The following is an 18,539-nucleotide window of genomic DNA, read 5'->3' on the forward strand; positions in this document are numbered from 1 at the left end:
AATATCACTCAGCAGCTGTTGAAGGAATTCTAGGGTGGGGCCATAGGCTGCTCAACCCCTCTGCCCCAGCTCCCAATTGCTCTTTGCTGGTGATCTCAACCTCCCTACCCTCCCACATTCTCTTCCTGACACTGTCACACACTCAATCCTCCCGGTGTTTACCTCCTCCACTCACACTTTGACCCCTGTGCTGGTCAGCGTCAGGCGACGCTGAATGCTGCCATCCCGGCGCTGGAAGCTGAACCTCTCCTCCAGCTGGCAGGAGGGCCCAGAAAGGGAAGGTTGAGTAGATTATGTTCTTGCCCTAGGGTTAGGTGCAAGATCAGGGTGGAGGGATGTGAATTTATGTTGGAGCGGGTGGATGAGAGTGGGGAAGAGGCCAGCACCCCTTTCTGCCACCTGCTACATGGGGAACAACTTTATGTGGTACATCAGCTACATAAGATTTTTCCCCATGTAGTGCACTTTTGTGGGAGAGGGAAATCAGCCAAGCTCATTATCCCTCTATTTGCGTGTTTACAATACTTTATAGGGTTCAGCTTCTGTGTGGCCATGATTAACTGCGATTTACTGCTAATTTTTATCCGCCTTAAATCGATTGTGCATGGGCTGCTGGAAACTGTGCACAAGTGAGCTCACAATACACAATTTAGGGCCTTATTCCCTAAAGTCTTTTCTACCAGTCTGTCTCTATAGGAAAAAAATGCTTGGTGAATCTGTCCTGAAGTGTCCTTTTTCTTCTCTCTTCCAACCTTGCTCAGACAGCAGCAGCAGCAGCAGCAAACAGAAGAAGAGGCGGCCACCCAGAGGCAAAGGAAGGATGAGCCATGGACCCTGCTACCCACCCTGAAAGGGGTAAAAAAAAAAAAGCTGTGAATATATTTTTTTTTCATTTAAAAAAAAAGGGTTTATTTTCTCTAACTCTGCTGTTTTCTGTATACTTTTCCTAACCTCAGTGGCATGTGAGCATGTTTGATGCGTGTGATTGGACTGCACGTGTACATTAGAGATACAGGTAGCATATGCTTGCCAGAGTGAATGTGAGGATGAGGAATAACTGAAAGCAGGGGTGATGCTTGTGCAACAGGTAAGGTCTAGTAAAGCCTCTTTTAAACAGATAAGTTCTATTGCGCTGCAGGGATATAGTACTATCTTTTTCAAAGCAGGAAGAAACAGCTCCAAAACAGAAATGTTTAAAACCTAATCCCTGACACGCCTTTCATACTTCATTCCAAAGTCAGCGACAGGCCTTAGTCTTCAGCCCAGCAAGGTGGATTCCACTGGTCCACCTCAGTCTGCCTTCTTCTCCCACCCTGATCGGGGCTGATGATGCAGCATGCTTCTCAGGGGCCCAGATCAGGCCTAATTCAAGGCCTTTCCTTAGGGACCTCAGTCGGGGCAAGAACTCTACCTCCTCCTGCCGCGGAACACGACATGTAGAAACGCATGTGAAGTCAAAGAACAACATGGAAAACATGGTCAGACACGTAAGGCGTTCCATAATATACATACTATAAACAATGCCTAAAGAAAGGGAGGTACTACTGCTTTCATTGCTGCTGCTCGTTATATAAATGTTCATACCACAAACATCTCACGTGACTAAAGTGTTTTCAGGAGCTTGCGGACTATGCTGAGGCGGACTATGCTGAGGCTCTTTCCTGACACGCTATCAGATATCCCCAAAAAGTCAAACAACAAACAGAAGACTTCAGTGCATCCATGCTCCAGTGCACAACCCCACGCCTGGGAACCGCACCAAAACTCAAATCGCAGGCACGCGGCCTGCTTGGTGGTAAGGGGGTTCTAGAACACAGAACAAGGTGTCAGACGCTGCTTTAAAAATTCCGCAAGCAAACATACTTGAGGAGCTGTTTGTAAAAACATTACATGACGTTCATGCAAAATCCTGGCCTTGTTATTACAAAGTTAAGATGACGTAATTTAGCTGTTGCTCAAACATCAAATTTATTTATTTATTGAGTTTTATATACAATCATTCGGTTGAGCATCATAACTGTTTACAAAGTATACATTTTTTTTCTTAACATTTGTGCAAAGGTATAACAAAGTGAATGTTAAACAGGAATTAAACATTTCAAGTCCAGAAAGTATTATTAAGTTGGATGACGAGGGTATGTAGGTTCTGGTTGGAGAGGAGTTATTATGATGTTTATAGATGAAAGTTCAATTGTGAATTAGGATGATCAGAAGTATGAATGTCAGTGTAGAATTTGCGAAACATTAGTGTTTTTAGATCTAAATAAGTAACAGGGATTGCTTTTCCCTGATTTAATTGTTCAGTTCTGTTATCGCTTTTAAACTTTCAGTTGAATTACCACAAGCTAAGAGCAGCATCTGCACACTTTTGCTGACGCCCTCTTCGTGTTTATGTTTTACAGTCCATGATGTTATCTGGGTGCTTTTCCAAGCTGCAGATTCTGGGACATCATCCAAGGAAAGGAGGCATTCCTCGGTATATTTAACTTAGAAAGGCTGCCAGATTTTGTGCAAGATTGACACTTCGTTGTAAGTGATCAGGAAGAAGCTGCACCTTGAAACTGTATATGCAGGCAGATTTCATCATAATTATTTTCAGAATTTTTTTTTTTACAGAATGACTTTGTGGATAAATAGTGATGCACTAAAGTGTAGTCCTGTTGCTGCTCCTGACAGAGATGGATGCCACCAACAGGAAATGTATTTCCACACTGATAACCTTTCGACAAGAAGTAGCACCAGCAGAAAATGCAAAAATGCATTAATGCCTACCCCTTTCTTTTATCCTAGGTCTCCCACCTCACTAATGTGTCTTTGATTTATTGTAATGGCTGTAGCTGCTGAAATGTAATAGAAGCTTGTGAGAAAATGTGGGACCGGATATTGAGAAAGTTTCTTAAGAAAACAAACTAATCTTGCTGAAAGACAGGCCAGTCAGAGCTTGTTACGATACTGGGTGTTTTGCACTTCATTTGAGGAAAGGCTAGCCTGTGGCTCATGTAGAAATTATGTGGTGGAGAGTCGCAACATTCTCGCATAAAGTAACAGGGGAAGGTCAAATTTTCCACCCACGGGCAATTCTTTGAGGTCCCAGGGTAGTAAAATTGTGGCTCAGAATTTGAAGTAATGCATTTTCATAGAAGAGGATGTCTGCAGACAAGGACCACTTATTTCCCAGCCTGCTTTTTTTTTCTACCTGCCTACCGTGCTGCCTCAGAGTCAAAACAGGTCTAAAGTTAATCAAGACCCTGAATCAAAGGCACAAATGTGCTAAATAAATCTTGGGAAGAAGCCTGTGCCTAGGGCGCTGAGGTTTAGGGGGTGCTGCCGCCGCTCGCGGCCACTTCAGGCGGCAGAATTTTGAAAGGGCAAAAAGGGCCCCTTCAAAATTCTGCCCATCCCCCACCTCCCCCTTTTGAGTTTAAAAATGTTTTTTATATGACAAATATGCTTTTATGTTCATAGTTGCACTGTGTAAAATCTATGTAGTGAGGTCTGGATAAGTGGTGTTTAGTATCAGAGGGAGTAAACTATGGTGGGTATTGTGAATGGCCCCCCAATTGAGTTTAAAAATGTTTTTTATATGACAAATATGCTTTTATGCTCATAGTTGCACTGTATAAAATCTATGTAGTGAGGTCCGGATAAGCGGTGTTTAGTATCAGAGGGAGTAAACTATGGTGGGTATTGTGAATGGCACACAAATGTTTGGCTTGAGCCCCAAAAAATAATTGAATAAATTTGAAAAAATATATTTTTTTAGATATCTGTTTTATAGAGAGTGATGTATGATTGAAATTGTGAAATACAGTAAGAGTCCCCTGAGGAAGCACGATTAGGGGTGAAACGAGGTGCCTTGTTGGGGTGTGTGACATCAAAACATCGGTTGAGAAAGATCGGGGTGTTTGATGTTAAAATATCGGTTGAAAAACATTGGGGTGATTGTAAAGAATTGAGTATCAGCTGTTTAACAATCGTTATAAAATATGAATATATGATAATATAAAGGATAAGAGGTCACTTTTATGGGGTATATGCTTTTTAAGTGGATGAATGAATGAGTGTGATTGTGTGATATTAGGGGGTTAGGGTTGGGATAACATGATGATTATGAGCTAGGACTTATCCGGACTGAGTGTATTCAACATTGTGATTTAATATTGAAATCATTAGAATAGATACTGTGATAAGTTACATGAATGTTGAGGGGTAATTATCTTGATGTATGTACTGTTGAATATCATGTTATTAGAAATGGTGTTTAATGTAATTTAAATTATGTATTTAATGATTGTTGTTTTACATGTGATATAACATATGTTTATGTGACATGTAATAATAAAGGATATAAACAGTTGAAGGGTGATTTGAAGATTAATTTAAACGGATATTGATATTGTATACTGTGATAATTCTTTGGGAGTCCCTAAGTGTGTTTGATTGTATTAAGCCAGGACACACTTTTGAATATCTACAATGCTTTGCCATTGATTTTGCAAAATTAAATTCTTGAGTGCATCCTCACTCCTATCATGGTTGGTGCCATTTTCCAGCACCAATTGGGACGGGTACGAGGATGCACCCATCCCTAATGCGGAATCCAGGTTAAGGTAAAGTGGGCCCTGGGGGCGGCAGGGAGTGGGGCGGGAGATTGTCATATTGGGGGGGCCCAGGGGTGGGGGGTTGACATCAGGGGGGCCAGCAGGATTTGGGTGGGGAACAGACAGGGGGACTGCCACCACATGCATAATTTAAACTTTTTTTTGAGGGGGGCATCGGGGCCACGTCGACTGGCAGGCCCCACTCAAACTCCCTGTTTGGCCACTTTTTTTTTTCATTTTGGAGCCAGCGGCCCTTTAAGACGATAGCAATCCCATGAAGTTGGGATCGCCATTGTGTTAAAGGGCCATTCGTCGCGATGTCTGGCCATGACACAAAAGAAAACGCCATACAGCAGAGATGTGTTTTTGGGGGAGGGGCCCCACTATCGTGGTGACATCCCCGCATAGTGGGACCCCGGCTCCAGCAAAAACACATCACGGCTTGATGAATCTAGGTGTTAGATTGTGAGCCTTCTGGGGACAGGGAAATACCTGCAGCACCTTAACATAATCAGCTTTGAAATGCCTGAAAGTCAGAGAATAAATTAAATAAATATGGGAGTGATATAAATTTGCTTTAGAATATGAAATGGATATAAACTTGTTTTAAATTATGGGCCTACTTATAAGACAAAAAAAATAAACTGCTAACGCGCTTTCCCTCTACCTCTCCTCCTACCCACACCCCCCAAAAAGCCCACCCTCCCAATACAAATAACCCCCACACAAGCCTTACGTCATTAGAAATTCTCTCGAAATTGAATCCATACTCAAGAAAGCCAGGCCATCCTCCCACCCCTCAGACACGATCCCCACAAAACTCCTCCTCTCCATTCCCAACATAATAGCCCAACCCATTGCTAACATTATAAATGCTTCCATCAAACTAGGAGCAGTACCCAACCCACTCAAACAAGCAATAGTCAAGCCCATTCTAAAAAAAACCTAAGCTTGACCCAACCGACCTGTCTAATTACCTCCCCATTTCAAATCTCCCATTCATCTCAAAAATCCTGGAAAAAAACGATCAATCAGCAACTCACCAATTACCTAGATGACTATCAAATCCTCTCTCCTTCTCAGTATGGCTTTCGTAAATACAATAGCACGGCTTTCGTAAATACCATAGCACAGAAACCCTCCTCTTATCCTTGACTGACCACCTAATCAAATGCCTAGATAAAGGACAATCTTATATCCTAGCTATCTTAGACATCTTAAATCCCCCTCCGAAGTCCCCACCTTCTTCTCCCTCCTAAATCCCTCCCCAGCTACAATGTCATCTTTTCTAAGTACTCTACATAAGAAACAACCTATACAAGTTACCATGTTACAATATTTATTTTAATCAAGTTACATTGATTATTTTATACAAGTTACATTGTTTACTTGTATACAAGTTACATTGTTCACTTTACATTTTCCCCTAATCACTCAGTTGCTCCGAGCTAATTTCATCTTTTGCAGATTATTTATTTTTATTTTATTTTAAGTCTTTTCTATACCATCGTTAAGATGGATACTGTCACAAAGTTTTACAGTAAGGCGCACAAAAATAATGATGCTAAAATATATCAATTTACACAGGTGCCATAATGGTTCGATAACATGGTTTGTAAACAATAATAATTGGTATGTGATAGATCATGTCCAACTTTCTCTAACGGTTTTGAATACAAGACTAGCTTTATAATTGTAACTTTATCCTTTAGTGATGAACAAAAAATAAAAACTACACACATATTGATTATGGTGGTGTGTGTGGGTGTTCAATTGTTCGTACCTTGCACTTCCCCTTGCACTACAACCTTATACCTTGCACGTATGTCTCTCTTACTCTATAATCCTTCCTTAGTCCCAACCCTGGGTACCCCAGCGTAATATTTTGTTTAATGTACACCTATGTTATCCTGTAAATATTATATATAACTCTGAATTTTAATGTATACCGATGTTATCCTGTAAATATTATATTAAACTGCATTTTTCTAGTTTTTAGGCTCTTATATGTTTATCCACGACGTTCTTTCTCAAGTGCTACTTCAGCGTAATGTTTTGTTTAATGTACACCGATGTGATATCTCCGATGAACGTCGATATATAAAACCGTTAAATAAATAAATAAATTTATATACATTACCAAATTTGTCACTGACATTGTGTTTCTTGATTTCAGAGAAGCCCTCTGTTTTTTTGGGAATGTGTCTTCATTGATGCTGTGCTTGATGGGCCTTTGGTCTGATTCAGTATAGCTCATTTTATGTTCTTATGTTCTTTTGCACATTTCTATAATTTTAAATGAGCACTTAAGAACATAAGAAATTGCCATGCTGGGTCAGACCAAGGGTCCATCAAGCCCAGCATCCTGTTTCCACCAGAGGCCAAACCTGACCACAAGAACCTGGCAATTACCCAAAACACTAAGAAGATCCCATGCCACTGATGCAATTAATAGCAGTGGATATTCCCTATGTAAACTTGATTAATAGCCATTAATTGACTCCTCCTCCAAGAACTTATCCAAACCTTTCTTGAACCCAGCTACACTAACTGCACTAACCACATCCTCTGGCAACAAATTCCAGAGCTTTATTGTGCGTTGAGTGAAAAGAATTTTCTCTGATTAGTCTTAAATGTGCTACTTGCTAACTTCATGGAATGCCCCCTAGTCTTTCTATTATTTGAAAGTGTAAATAACCGATTTACATCTACTCGTTCAAGACCTCTCATGATCTTAAAGCCCTTTATCATATCCCCTCTCAGCCGTCTCTTCTCCAAGCTGAACAGCCTTAACCTCTTCAGCCTTTCCTCACAGGGGAGCTGTTCCATCCCCTTTATAATTTTGGTTGCCCTTCTCTGTACCTTCTCCATCGCAACTATATCTTTTTTGAGATGCGGCGAACAGAATTGTACACAGTATTCAAGGTACGGTCTCACCATGGAGCGATATATAGGCATTATGACATTTTCCGTTTTATTAACCATTCCCTTCCTAATAATTCCTAACTTTTGACTGCTGCAGCACACTGAGCCGACGATTTTAAAGTATTATCCACTATGATGCCTAGATCTTTTTCCTGGGTGGTAGCTCCTAATATGGAACCTAACATCGTGTAACTACAGCAACGGTTATTTTTCCCTATATGCAACACCTTGCACTTGTCCACATTAAATTTCATCTGCCATTTGGATGCCCAATCTTCCATTCTTGCACGGTCCTCCTGTAATGTATCACAATCTGCTTGTGATTTAACTACGCCGAATAATTTTGTATCATCCGCAAATTTGATAACCTCACTCGTCTTATTCCTTTCCAGATCATTTATATATATATTGAAAAGCACCGGTCTAAGTACCTGTCCCTGAGGCACTCCACTGTTTACCCTTTTCCACTGAGAAAATTGATCATTTAATCCTACTCTCTGTTTCCTGTCTTTTAACCAGTTTGTAATCCACGAAAGGACATCACCTCCTACCCCATAACTTTTTAGTTTTCTTAGAAGTCTCTCATGAAGGACTTTGTCAAACGCCTTCTGAAAATCCAAATACACTACATCTACCAGTTATCCACATGTTTATTAACCCCTTCAAAAAAATGAAGCAGATTTGTTAGGCAAGACTTCCCTTGGGTAAATCCATGTTGACTGTGTTCCATTAAACCATGTCTTTCTATATGCTCTACGATTTTGATCTTGAGAATAGTTTCCTGGCACTGAAGTCAGGCTCACTTGTCTATAGTTACCTGGATCGCCCCTGGAGCCTTTTTTAAATATTGGGGTTACAATGGCCACCCTCCAGTCTTCAGGTATAATGGATGATTTTAATGATAGGTTACAAATTTTAACTAATAGATCAGAAATTTCATTTTTGAGTTCCTTCAGAACTCTAGGATGCATATCATCCGGTCCAGGTGATTTGCTAGTCTTTAGTTTGTCAATCTGGCCTACTACTTAAGTTTAGTATTGTTTGTACTTCATTATTACTTTTTGATTGCAGTTTGATTTTGTTAGCACTGAAGATTTTATACAAGGTTTTTATGACTGATTATTGAAATGGGCTGCAGATAGTTGTTTCTTTTTCTCCAGGATGAATGTTTTCTTGATATTACTGTATAAATGTAGTGAGTGTTTTGTGATTGTTAGATGCTAGGGTATGCTTGTAGGAAGAGGCAGGTCCCTTTTTCATAAACTTGATACTACCCCTGTAACTTCCTTCATGTACTTTATCTTTATCTCTACTGTTTTCTTTATCTCTTTGTCTACTTAAAGGATATTATTCTACTTATAGTGTCCTATCCTATCATGGAATTGTTATGTATCCTTTGCCAGTAGCTGAGCCTATGACAGAAAACATAAATGCCCTGAAAAGAAACCCAATTGAAAATTTGGATGGTTTTCCTGAAATCTGGATGCCAACATCTTTGCTCTGCTATGAAGGTGGATTTGTCTTCAAAGCTAATCTCAGTGGAGCATGGTAAGTAGATTGATATGGTTACTGTTATATAAACATACCAACTGATCCTTTGTGTGGACAGCCTTGGAATGAGTATTTTGTAAGTGCAAAAGATACATTATGGTTTTCAAGTGCTTCCATACCATCACAAGAAGGCATTGTACTATCGCTTGCGTATGTGCTGTGACACAGGAAAGAGTAAAAGTTGTTGATGTGATGATGTTCTGGCAGGAAGCATGCAGTAAAAAATATTCCTTTAGTAGCCAAACTAATTGAAAAAACGGTACAGAAACAACTAGCTGAACACCTGGATAACAATAACATACTGTATCCATCTCAACACAGCTTTCGAAAGCACTACAGCACTGAGACTTTACTCCTCTCTCTAACAGATAACATTCTAAGAGGCTTTGATAGTGGTAAACACTATATTCTACTAATGCTTGACCTGGCAGCAGCCTTTGACACAGTAAACTATAAAATACTAATAAATAGACTGGAAGAAATAGGATTACATGGCCTAACACTAAAATGGTTCAATTCATACCTAAAAAACAGGTTTTTCCAAGTTCAGATCAACAATACATTGTCAGAAAAAAATTAATCTCAAAACAAGAGTTCCACAGGGATCAGCCCTATCTGCGACCCTTTTTAACATATACATGCTGCCATTATGCCACTTACTTGCAGGGCTAGGAATTATACACTACATTTACGCCGACGATATTCAACTTATTCTACCCATAGAGGATACTCTAGAGAAAACATTAATCCTAGCCAACATGTACCTAAGCATTATAAAACAACTTCTGACACAAATGGAACTTGTAATTAATATTGATAGGACAGAATTTCTACACTTAGAACGAAAAAATTCTGAAATCAGTCAAAGCTCAATAAGACAACCAGAAAATAGAACTAGCGGGAAAAGTACGTAACCTGGGAATAATAATGGACCCTGAAATCAATCTGAAACAACACATATCACTAAAAGTAAAGGAAGGTTATGCAAAACTCATGGTACTCAGAAAACAAACCACTACTAACTCAAAATGACTTCCGAACAATACTACAGGCCCTAATTTTCTCCAGCACAGATTACTGCAATGCCCTTATGTTAGGACTACCTAATACAACATTAAGACCTCTGCAAATACTTCAAAACACAGCAGCTAGAATACTAACCGGAAAAAGAAGGAGGGACCATATAACCGAAACCCTAGCAGAGTTACATTGGCTACCAATTGAACACAGAATTAAATATAAAACCCTATGTATCATTCACAAACTAATTTATGATGAGAAATCAGACTGGTTGAACACAGCATTACGGGTACACATTCCACACAGGAACCTCTGATCAGCAAATAAAGCACTCCTAACCATTCCATCAGTTAAAACAGCAAAACTAACCCAAGTGAAAGAAAGAGCCCTATCCCTAGCAGGACCCATAATCTGGAACACAATGCCTCCAGAGATCAGACTACAAAGTGATCTCAAGACATTTAAGAAAAGTTTAAAAACATGGCTTTTTAAACAAGCATTTTATAAAGAGAAAGGAAAATAGAGAGAAATTATTCAGGATAAGACAGAAAGGCACCGACACACAGTCCGAGGACTGTACAGTAGATTAGTCTACGAACTCCACACCACAATAAAGCATAACGATAATACTATATGTGACAAAACTACCGGTGTAAGTACCTTGGTACAATTGGTCATGAACAATTTCACTAAATGTCTATGTTTAATGATATATTGTAACCGAACCTTTAACGGCACCTGTTAGAATATACTATAGTACACTTTTGCCTACATTAAATATGTGCCTACATGTAAACCGTTGAGATGGTATTTAACTTAGCAACGGTATAGAAAAGTTTTTAAATAAAAAAAATGATGAACTTAAGGATGTAACTACCGGTTGCAGAATATGTCTACCATTGTAGATAAAAAGTGTCATGTTGCATGGACTGTTGCTTCAAATGATGTAACAACAGAATTAAATAGAAGTAGCATGCCACGGTTTATTTTATGGAAATTACAATGGTAATGTCATAAATATAATTTTACAAAAACGGGAGTTAGCATGTACTGTATAGATAGTTGTTGCATTCAGTGTTCTTAATTCCAACCCCATGCCCTCAGCAGACGCTTCTGATGCCAGGGCAGACCCCCAAATGGCTGCGTGGCCAGCTACCACATCTGAGAGGACTACACATGGTTGAGAGAGCGATCCCGACACTGGCTGACTTAGGCGCGCGTGTGCCCGACTTCCAGAAACTTAAAGGACCCAAGGCAAGAACTTCCCCGCAGTGCCTGCTGATGACATCAGGGTTCTCTCCCCCTGCACTCCCCACCTAGGCAATAGGTTGCCTCTGCGGAGTAGAGCTTTACCTCAGCATTCTTCACCTTGACATCTGTTCCTGGTTCCTGCTATGTTCCTGTTCTTCTGCGTCTTCATCCTGTGTTCTCGTCTTCCCGGTCAGTCCTCCTCATCCATCTCCCAGTATTCCTCCTTGTTCCTGTGGTTCCTCATCCTTGGTGGTTCCTTCTCCTCAGTTTGGACTTCGAGCTTTTGACCCCGGCTTGGACTTGACACTGCTTGATTTCTGCCTGCTTATCATTCTTGACTGATCCTATGCCTGGACCTCAACCCTGACTGTCCACCTCTGACCACAGCCTGAACCTGACTCTGATTGCTTGCCTTCTGCCCAGACCGCTGCTTGACCTGTCTTCTCTTACTGTGCTGGCCCACATCCTCTTCTAGGCAATGGATCTTCACCTCTACAGAGGCCCATGCACAAGCCGGTCGTGGCACTCAACTGCTCAACCTAAGGGGAATGAGGGCTGATATTGGTGAAGCTCCTGTTGGGCATCTGCTTCAGGCAGCTCCGCCTGCCAATGGAATGGCCTCAAGCCTCCAGGCCATTCCAGGTCTAGTACAGAAGATTTTGCAGCAGCAACTGTTCTTGGAGCTCATGGTGGCATCAATGAAGTGGCTTAGTGCCCACCTGGTTGCAGCAGCAGTTCCACTGGCATCTTCTTCCCCGCTCGCAACTGCTACCCCTCCTGTGATACCTGCTTTGCCCATGCTGCGGCTACCAGCTGCACCCCAGTATGCTGGGGATCTGAAGCAATGCGGGGTTTTTCACAACTAGTGTTTCATGCACTTCACACTCCAGTCAGCACAGAAGGGAATGGTGAATAAAATGGAAAATGTCATAATGCCTCTGTATCGCTCCATGGTGAGACCACACCTTGAGTACTGTGTACAATTCTGGTCGCCGCATCTCAAGAAAGATGTAGTTGCGATGGAGAAGGTACAAAAAAGGGCAACCAAAATGATAAACAGGATGGAACAGCTTTCTTATGAGGAAAGGCTAGAGGTTAGGGCTGTTCAGCTTGGCGAAGAGTCGGCTAAGGGGGGATATGATAGAGGTCCATAAAATCATGAGAGGTCTAGAACGGGTGAATGTGAATCAGTTATTTACTCTTTCAGATAATAGGACTAGGGAGCACTCCATGAAGTTAGCAAGTAGCACATTCAAAACAAATCAGAGAAAATTCTTTTTCACCCAATGCACAATTAAGCTCTGGATTTTATTGCCAGAGGATGTGGTTAGTGCAGTTAATATAGCTGAGGTTGCAAGATTGGTGAGTTTGGGGGAGGGTGTACGTATGGTGGCAAGGTATTGGTTTCTGGACGGTCTAGAAAGGAGTGGAATTGCAGGGAATCATTGAACCAGTTCATGTCGGGGTTGTGAAGTGCTTTATGTATGATAGAGTGGGTCTTATATTGTATACAGAAAGCGATCGGTAGCCAGTGTAACTCCTTTAAGACAGGTGTAATGTGCTCCTTGCTGCATGTATTGGTAAGGATTCGAGTGTCTGTGTTTTGCAGAATTTGAAGTGGGTGGATGGAGTTTTTGGGTAAACCTATGAGAATAGAGTTACAGTAGTCAATTTTGGAAAAAAATCATAGTTTGTAGCACCGAGCGAATGTCAGAGAGATGGAGCAAGGGTTTAAGTTTCTTTAGGGTGTGTATCTTAAAGAAGCATTCTTTAAGTGTTGAGTTGATGAATTTCTTTAGGTTGATTTGATTGTCTAGGGTGACCCCTAAATCTCGTACCTGTTGGGAGAACGAGATGAGGTGTGGAAGTGACTGGTGTAGGGGGAGGGCATTGGTGTAGGTTGGTGGGGAAATAAGCATACGCTCAGTTTTTGCAGTGTTAAGGGCGAGATGAATGTTAGTTAAGAGCTTGTTGATTGACATTAGTGTGGATTCCCAGATGTTGATGGCTTTAGAGAGAGTGTCAGTAACAGGAATGAGTATTTGCACATCGTCTGCATAGATATAGTGGGGAAGATTGAGATCCGATAGAAGGTGACAGAGCAGTAAGAGGTATATATTCCATGTAAACTGCCACCCGGCAGTAGTTATTACTGTTAACTGTGAACCAGAGTGATATGTATTGTATACAGGAACTCCGGTATATAAAAACCATAAATAAATAAATAAATATATTAAAGAGGGCAGATGACAGGGATGAACTTGTGGGACACCTTGGTTAAGGGGGGGGTTCTTTAGACTCATGGTTTCCAATTTTGACTTTGAAGTTTCTGTTGCTGAGATAGGAACTGAACCAACTGTGGGCAACTCCAGTTATTCCAATCTCATTAAGTCGCTGGAGAAGGATATTATGGCTGATGGTATTGAAAGCCAAAGAGATGTCTAAGTTAGCTAGGATATAAAATTGTCCTTTATCTAGGCCTTTGATTAGGTGGTCAGTCAAGGATAAGAGGAGGGTTTCCATGCTATGGTATTTACGAAAGCCGTGCTATGGTATTTATGAAAGCTGTACTGAGGAGAGAGGATTTGATAGTCATCTAGGTAATCGGTGAGTTGCTGATTGATCGTTTTTTTCCAGGATTTTTGAGATGAACGGGAGATTTGAAATGGGGCGGTAGTTAGACAGGTTGGTTGGTTCAAGCTTAGGTTTTTTTTAGAATGGGCTTGACTATTCCTTGTTTGAGTGGGTTGGGTACTGCTCCTAGTTTGATAGAAGAATTTATAATGTTGGCAATGGGTTGGGCTATTATGTTGGGAATGGAGAGGAGGAGTTTTGTGGGGATTGTGTCTGAGAGGTGGGAGGATGGCCTGGCTTTCTTGAGTATGGATTCAATTTCGAGAGCTTTGGTGAACTCTAATGACGTAAGGCTTGTGTGGGGGTTATTTGTATTGGGAGGGTGGGCTTTTTGGGGGGCGTAGGTAGGAGGAGAGGTAGAGGAGAGGTGGCAGCACTGCGTCGCTAGGATGCCGATTTTATGGGCGCCTCCTTCGGCTCCTCCCCCTGATGTCGGGGCTGGCAGAAATATTCAGTTGAAGAGGAAATTTTTTAAAGATCTCACCACGAGGCAAAATCTCTCCAAAGGTAATTTCAGCTGTGAGTTGGAAGAGAAGTCCATTAACTGCTATTAATCATGCTGACTTAGGGAATAGCCACTGCTATTACTAGCATCAGTAGCATGGGATCTACTTAGTGTTTGGGTACTTGGCAGGTACTTGTAGCCTAGATTGTTCACTGTTGGAAACAGGATGCTAGGCTTGATGGACCCTTGGTCTGACCCAGTATGACAGTTTCTTATGTTCTTATGACTCGGTGAAGACCACTTTTGTGCTCTCCCTTTTGGATGGGAAGGCCATGGCCTGGACCTGTCCCTTGTGGGAGCGAGCCAACCTTCTTTTGCCAGTCCAGCAACAGTTCATCCGGGCCTTCAAGCTGGTTTTTGCCGAGCCTGGCCAGTTGGCCATAGTAGGATTGGACCTCCTCCACCTATATAAAAATAACTGGCCCTTGATGGACTTCGTTATAGAGTTCTGAGCCATGACGAAGGAGCTGAACTGGGGAGAGGACAGTCTCCACAGTATCTTCATGGAGGGGCTGTCCTCACAGATTAAGGATGAGCTAGCCACTCATGAGCTTCCCGAGTCTTTGGATGGTCTGATTAATTTGGCTGGGAGAATTGACCATGGCCTCCAGCAACGAGCCCAGGAACTCTGTCTTTCGCAAAGATCAATTACACTTGCCCCTCAGTTTCAGCATCCTCTCTCTCCAACTCCGATGCCAGCCCCTACACCGTCACATCTGGATGAACCAATGCAACTTGGTCAGGGGTGCCTGACCCCTGAGAAGAGGCTTTGCTGATGTCAGCTGGGACTCTGCTTTTACTGTGCCAGGACCAGGCACCAGCTCACACAATATCCTCAGAGGCTAGGAAACTGCCAAGCCTAGGGTCTAGTGAGGAGGTGACCCTAGGCTTCACAACTCCTGCTCCTCAATTAACACTCCCTGTGACCATTACTGTGGGCGACCATGAGTTTCCCACACAAGCCTTGGTTGATTCTGGCACAGGGCACATAAGTATTTACATGCACATCTCTTGGCCAGTCCCTAAAATGCCCCACTCCTTTCTGGAAACTTTTCAGATGTGTACGCAGAGGGTTTTACGCAAGTTATCTGGGCACTTTTTAAAATAGGGTTGGCACCATCAACCTGACTTATTTGCACATCCCCCGATTGATACACACACCAAGCTTTTAAAATTCACCTCTATCTGAACAAAGTCTGAGTAAAAAATGGCCAAATACCTCTCAACTGTCAGAAATAATAAAAACAAGTTTTCACAACAGATTAGATTTGAGATCCAAGGTTAGTATAGCATCAGTTTGGACCCTATGTACTTGATCATTTGCTTTCATTACAATCTCATCCCATTTTCACATGGACAGGGACACTATACATTTTTCCTTCCTTACTCGTAATACCTCTGTTTTTTTGAGGATATATTCTCAGTTTGCTTGCATCCATCAATGCTAATATCCCTTAGACCATGATCCATCACTGTCTACTCACATGGGAACATACAATTGGATTTGTCAGTGAACATCTGAAAAATTGATCTTAGCTTTTAAAATATTTTTTGATAAAGATTCCAGATACATGTTATATAGGAGTGATGAGATCCCATTGTGGGACTCCACAAGTTAGCAGATACTGAACAGAGGAGCAGGTTCCCATATTCTCAAACTGGGCCCTTTTGGACAGATATGACATAAACCATACCAACACACTTTCCATGATATTCCTTTTGCAGCCAAGCAATTGTTATGGTTTTGAGGTGTTGGAGTGGATTTTTGGGTACTGCGGTGATGGCCACTCCCACGGGGAGGAGCCCCATGAGGAACCGTAGTACTAGGCTAGACTCAAGACACACAAACACAGAGATTTGTATTTTATTATACAGCTGGATGATACCACCAGAGGTGGCAGTAGTGAGGTGATCCAATAGTAGCAGTCCAGGGACCCTCGGCAGAGAAGACCTGTCTCACAATGGTAGATGTTAGCAGCACACGGTAGTATAGGGAGTTCCGGTTGCAGGTTCCCAATGCTGAGCTGTAGATGAGACAGACTGATAAAGGTTAGATTACTCACTAAGTTGTAGATCTAAGCAGGCAGAAATAGTTGGATTACAGGCACCAAGGCAGGGAGAGCAGGCCCTCGAGGAGCGAGTATCTGGTATCCCAGATAGGCACCTGAAAGAAAGCAAAGGGCCCCCAAGGAGCGGGTACCCAGGTTAGATGAAATACCCCGAAGGGCAGAGAGAGCTTCCAGCAACAGCACGGAAGCAGCAGAGTAGCTCAGACTGGAGGCTTTCCATCCACTCACGATCCTTGCTAACTCGATGAGCTAGCAAACAGGGGCAGGCTAAATACCCGGATGGCGTGATGTCACTCGAAGGGGACGCCCCCGAGGTTCCCACCATGACATGGATAAAGATGTGGGTGGTGTGCGTGCGCGCACCCTAGGAGGCCCTCAGGAGAAACATGGCGGATAGCCATGCCATTGCCGTTCCAGGGTCGCCGGAGAGAGCGGCATGCAGATGCAGTGGTAGCCATCTTCCCAAGGCTAACGGAGAGAGCAGAAAGAAAGGTAAGGCACAGAGGTCGAAGCCGTCTGAGACCGATGGACGCAACAACAATCTAACAGAATAACATGGTCTAGTATGTTAATGAAAATATTCTAAAGAGATTGGAACAATGCATAATCAAAAAATCTTAACACATCAATGCCACATGAAGTTCAATAAAACCTTATTCATAAAAAATGAATACCATGTTCAAGTCCAAAAGAACAAAAATCTAATTTTTTCGTTTATCCAGCTCCTTTAATAGATTTAATCAACAAAAACGATTTAGTGCTTGTAGAGGTGCATGAAATCAAATTGGCAGTTATCCAAAATTTTTTATTGTCAATAAAATCAGAAATCTATTGAAAAATTGCTTTGTCTATCAGCTTGGATAAAAACAGAATATTCATGACAGGTTGATAGTTTTCTGGTTTGGCAACATCTAAAGTTGGTTTCTTAATGACGAGTTTAACTGAAGCTACTTTGAGTGCCTAAAAGCAAATATTATTGAATTTAAAATCTCAGTCCCAGGTTCTATATTCAAACAAACCAAAACTGAGGGGAATGCATCTATCACCAAGATAGATAGGCACACCTGTTTTAAAAACGTCACCCACTTCCTTAACACTCAGTATCCTAAATTCAGAAAGGATGGCCCTTAGTTAACTCTCTCCTTCATACCTGGCTGAAGCAATTGAGGTGTAATATATCCACTTCCCTCTGGATTTTTATTTTAATTTTTTTTTTTTTTTTTTTTTTACAGAAAATGGAGGGTAAAAAAAATCGGTTTAAAATGGCATCAAATAATTTCTTGGAACAATTAAGGCTTTTATGACTGTAAAAATGTCATGGGAGGCAGCTGACATTACCTTTGGAGAGATTTTGCCTCGCGGTGAGATCTTTAAAAAATTTCCTTTTCAACTGAATATTTCTGCCAGCCCTGACATCAGGGGGAGGAGCCAAAGGAGGCGCCCATAAGACCAGTGTCCTAGCGGCTTCAACTTGCAGCTGACATTACCTTTAGAGAAATTTTGCCTCGCGGTGAGATCTTTAAAAAATTTCCTTTTCAATTGAATATTTCTGCCAGCCCCAACATCAGGGGGAGGAGCCGAAGGAGGCGCCCATAAGACCGGCGTCCTAGTGACACATTGCTGCCGCCGGCACGCCACCAAAGCCATGCACACCTAACAGACGTGCAGCTTTGCCCGGCTTTGACTGGATTTGCGAGGACAGAGTTTTATTTGTAGGACTCAGCTGCCATGAGATTCTTGGAAGAGAATTAAAGGAAAAAAATAGTTGTCAAGAGTGCAAGGAGTCAGTATTAAGGTATTTACCTTAATAATTATTTTTGAATAGTTGGCTGGTAACTCCTTCCTCTTTGGGATGCCACACACAAAGAGGAAGGCAAAATTGAGAGAACTTTCTTCTACACCAAATGTAATTGCCTGCCAGCCAAGAACTGAGGACTGCTTTGCAAAGACCCCTACAACAACACCAGGAAGTGAAGTCGCAGG

At 41.8% G+C, this 18,539-nt stretch overlaps 1 protein-coding gene and 1 long non-coding RNA gene across 4 annotated transcripts in view; one reads left to right on the forward strand and one right to left on the reverse strand.

Annotated features, from left to right (window-relative positions):
- The window catches only part of ZNF704 (zinc finger protein 704), a 390,701-nt gene that overhangs the window by 223,108 nt on the left and 149,054 nt on the right, over nt 1–18,539 (reverse strand). The window lies entirely within an intron of this gene.
- Nucleotides 106–4,404, forward strand: LOC115085473. 2 transcript variants are annotated; one of them, XR_003854856.1, is made up of 4 exons: nt 106–281; nt 762–855; nt 2,403–2,529; nt 2,617–4,404. It is a non-coding gene; the product is annotated as an uncharacterized LOC115085473 (long non-coding RNA). The 2 variants fall into 2 exon arrangements; XR_003854855.1 differs by having other exon boundaries at nt 2,403–4,404.

The sequence above is a fragment of the Rhinatrema bivittatum genome, chromosome 2 (genome assembly GCF_901001135.1).
Source record: "Rhinatrema bivittatum chromosome 2, aRhiBiv1.1, whole genome shotgun sequence".
NCBI classification, from domain to species: Eukaryota; Metazoa; Chordata; class Amphibia; order Gymnophiona; family Rhinatrematidae; genus Rhinatrema; species Rhinatrema bivittatum.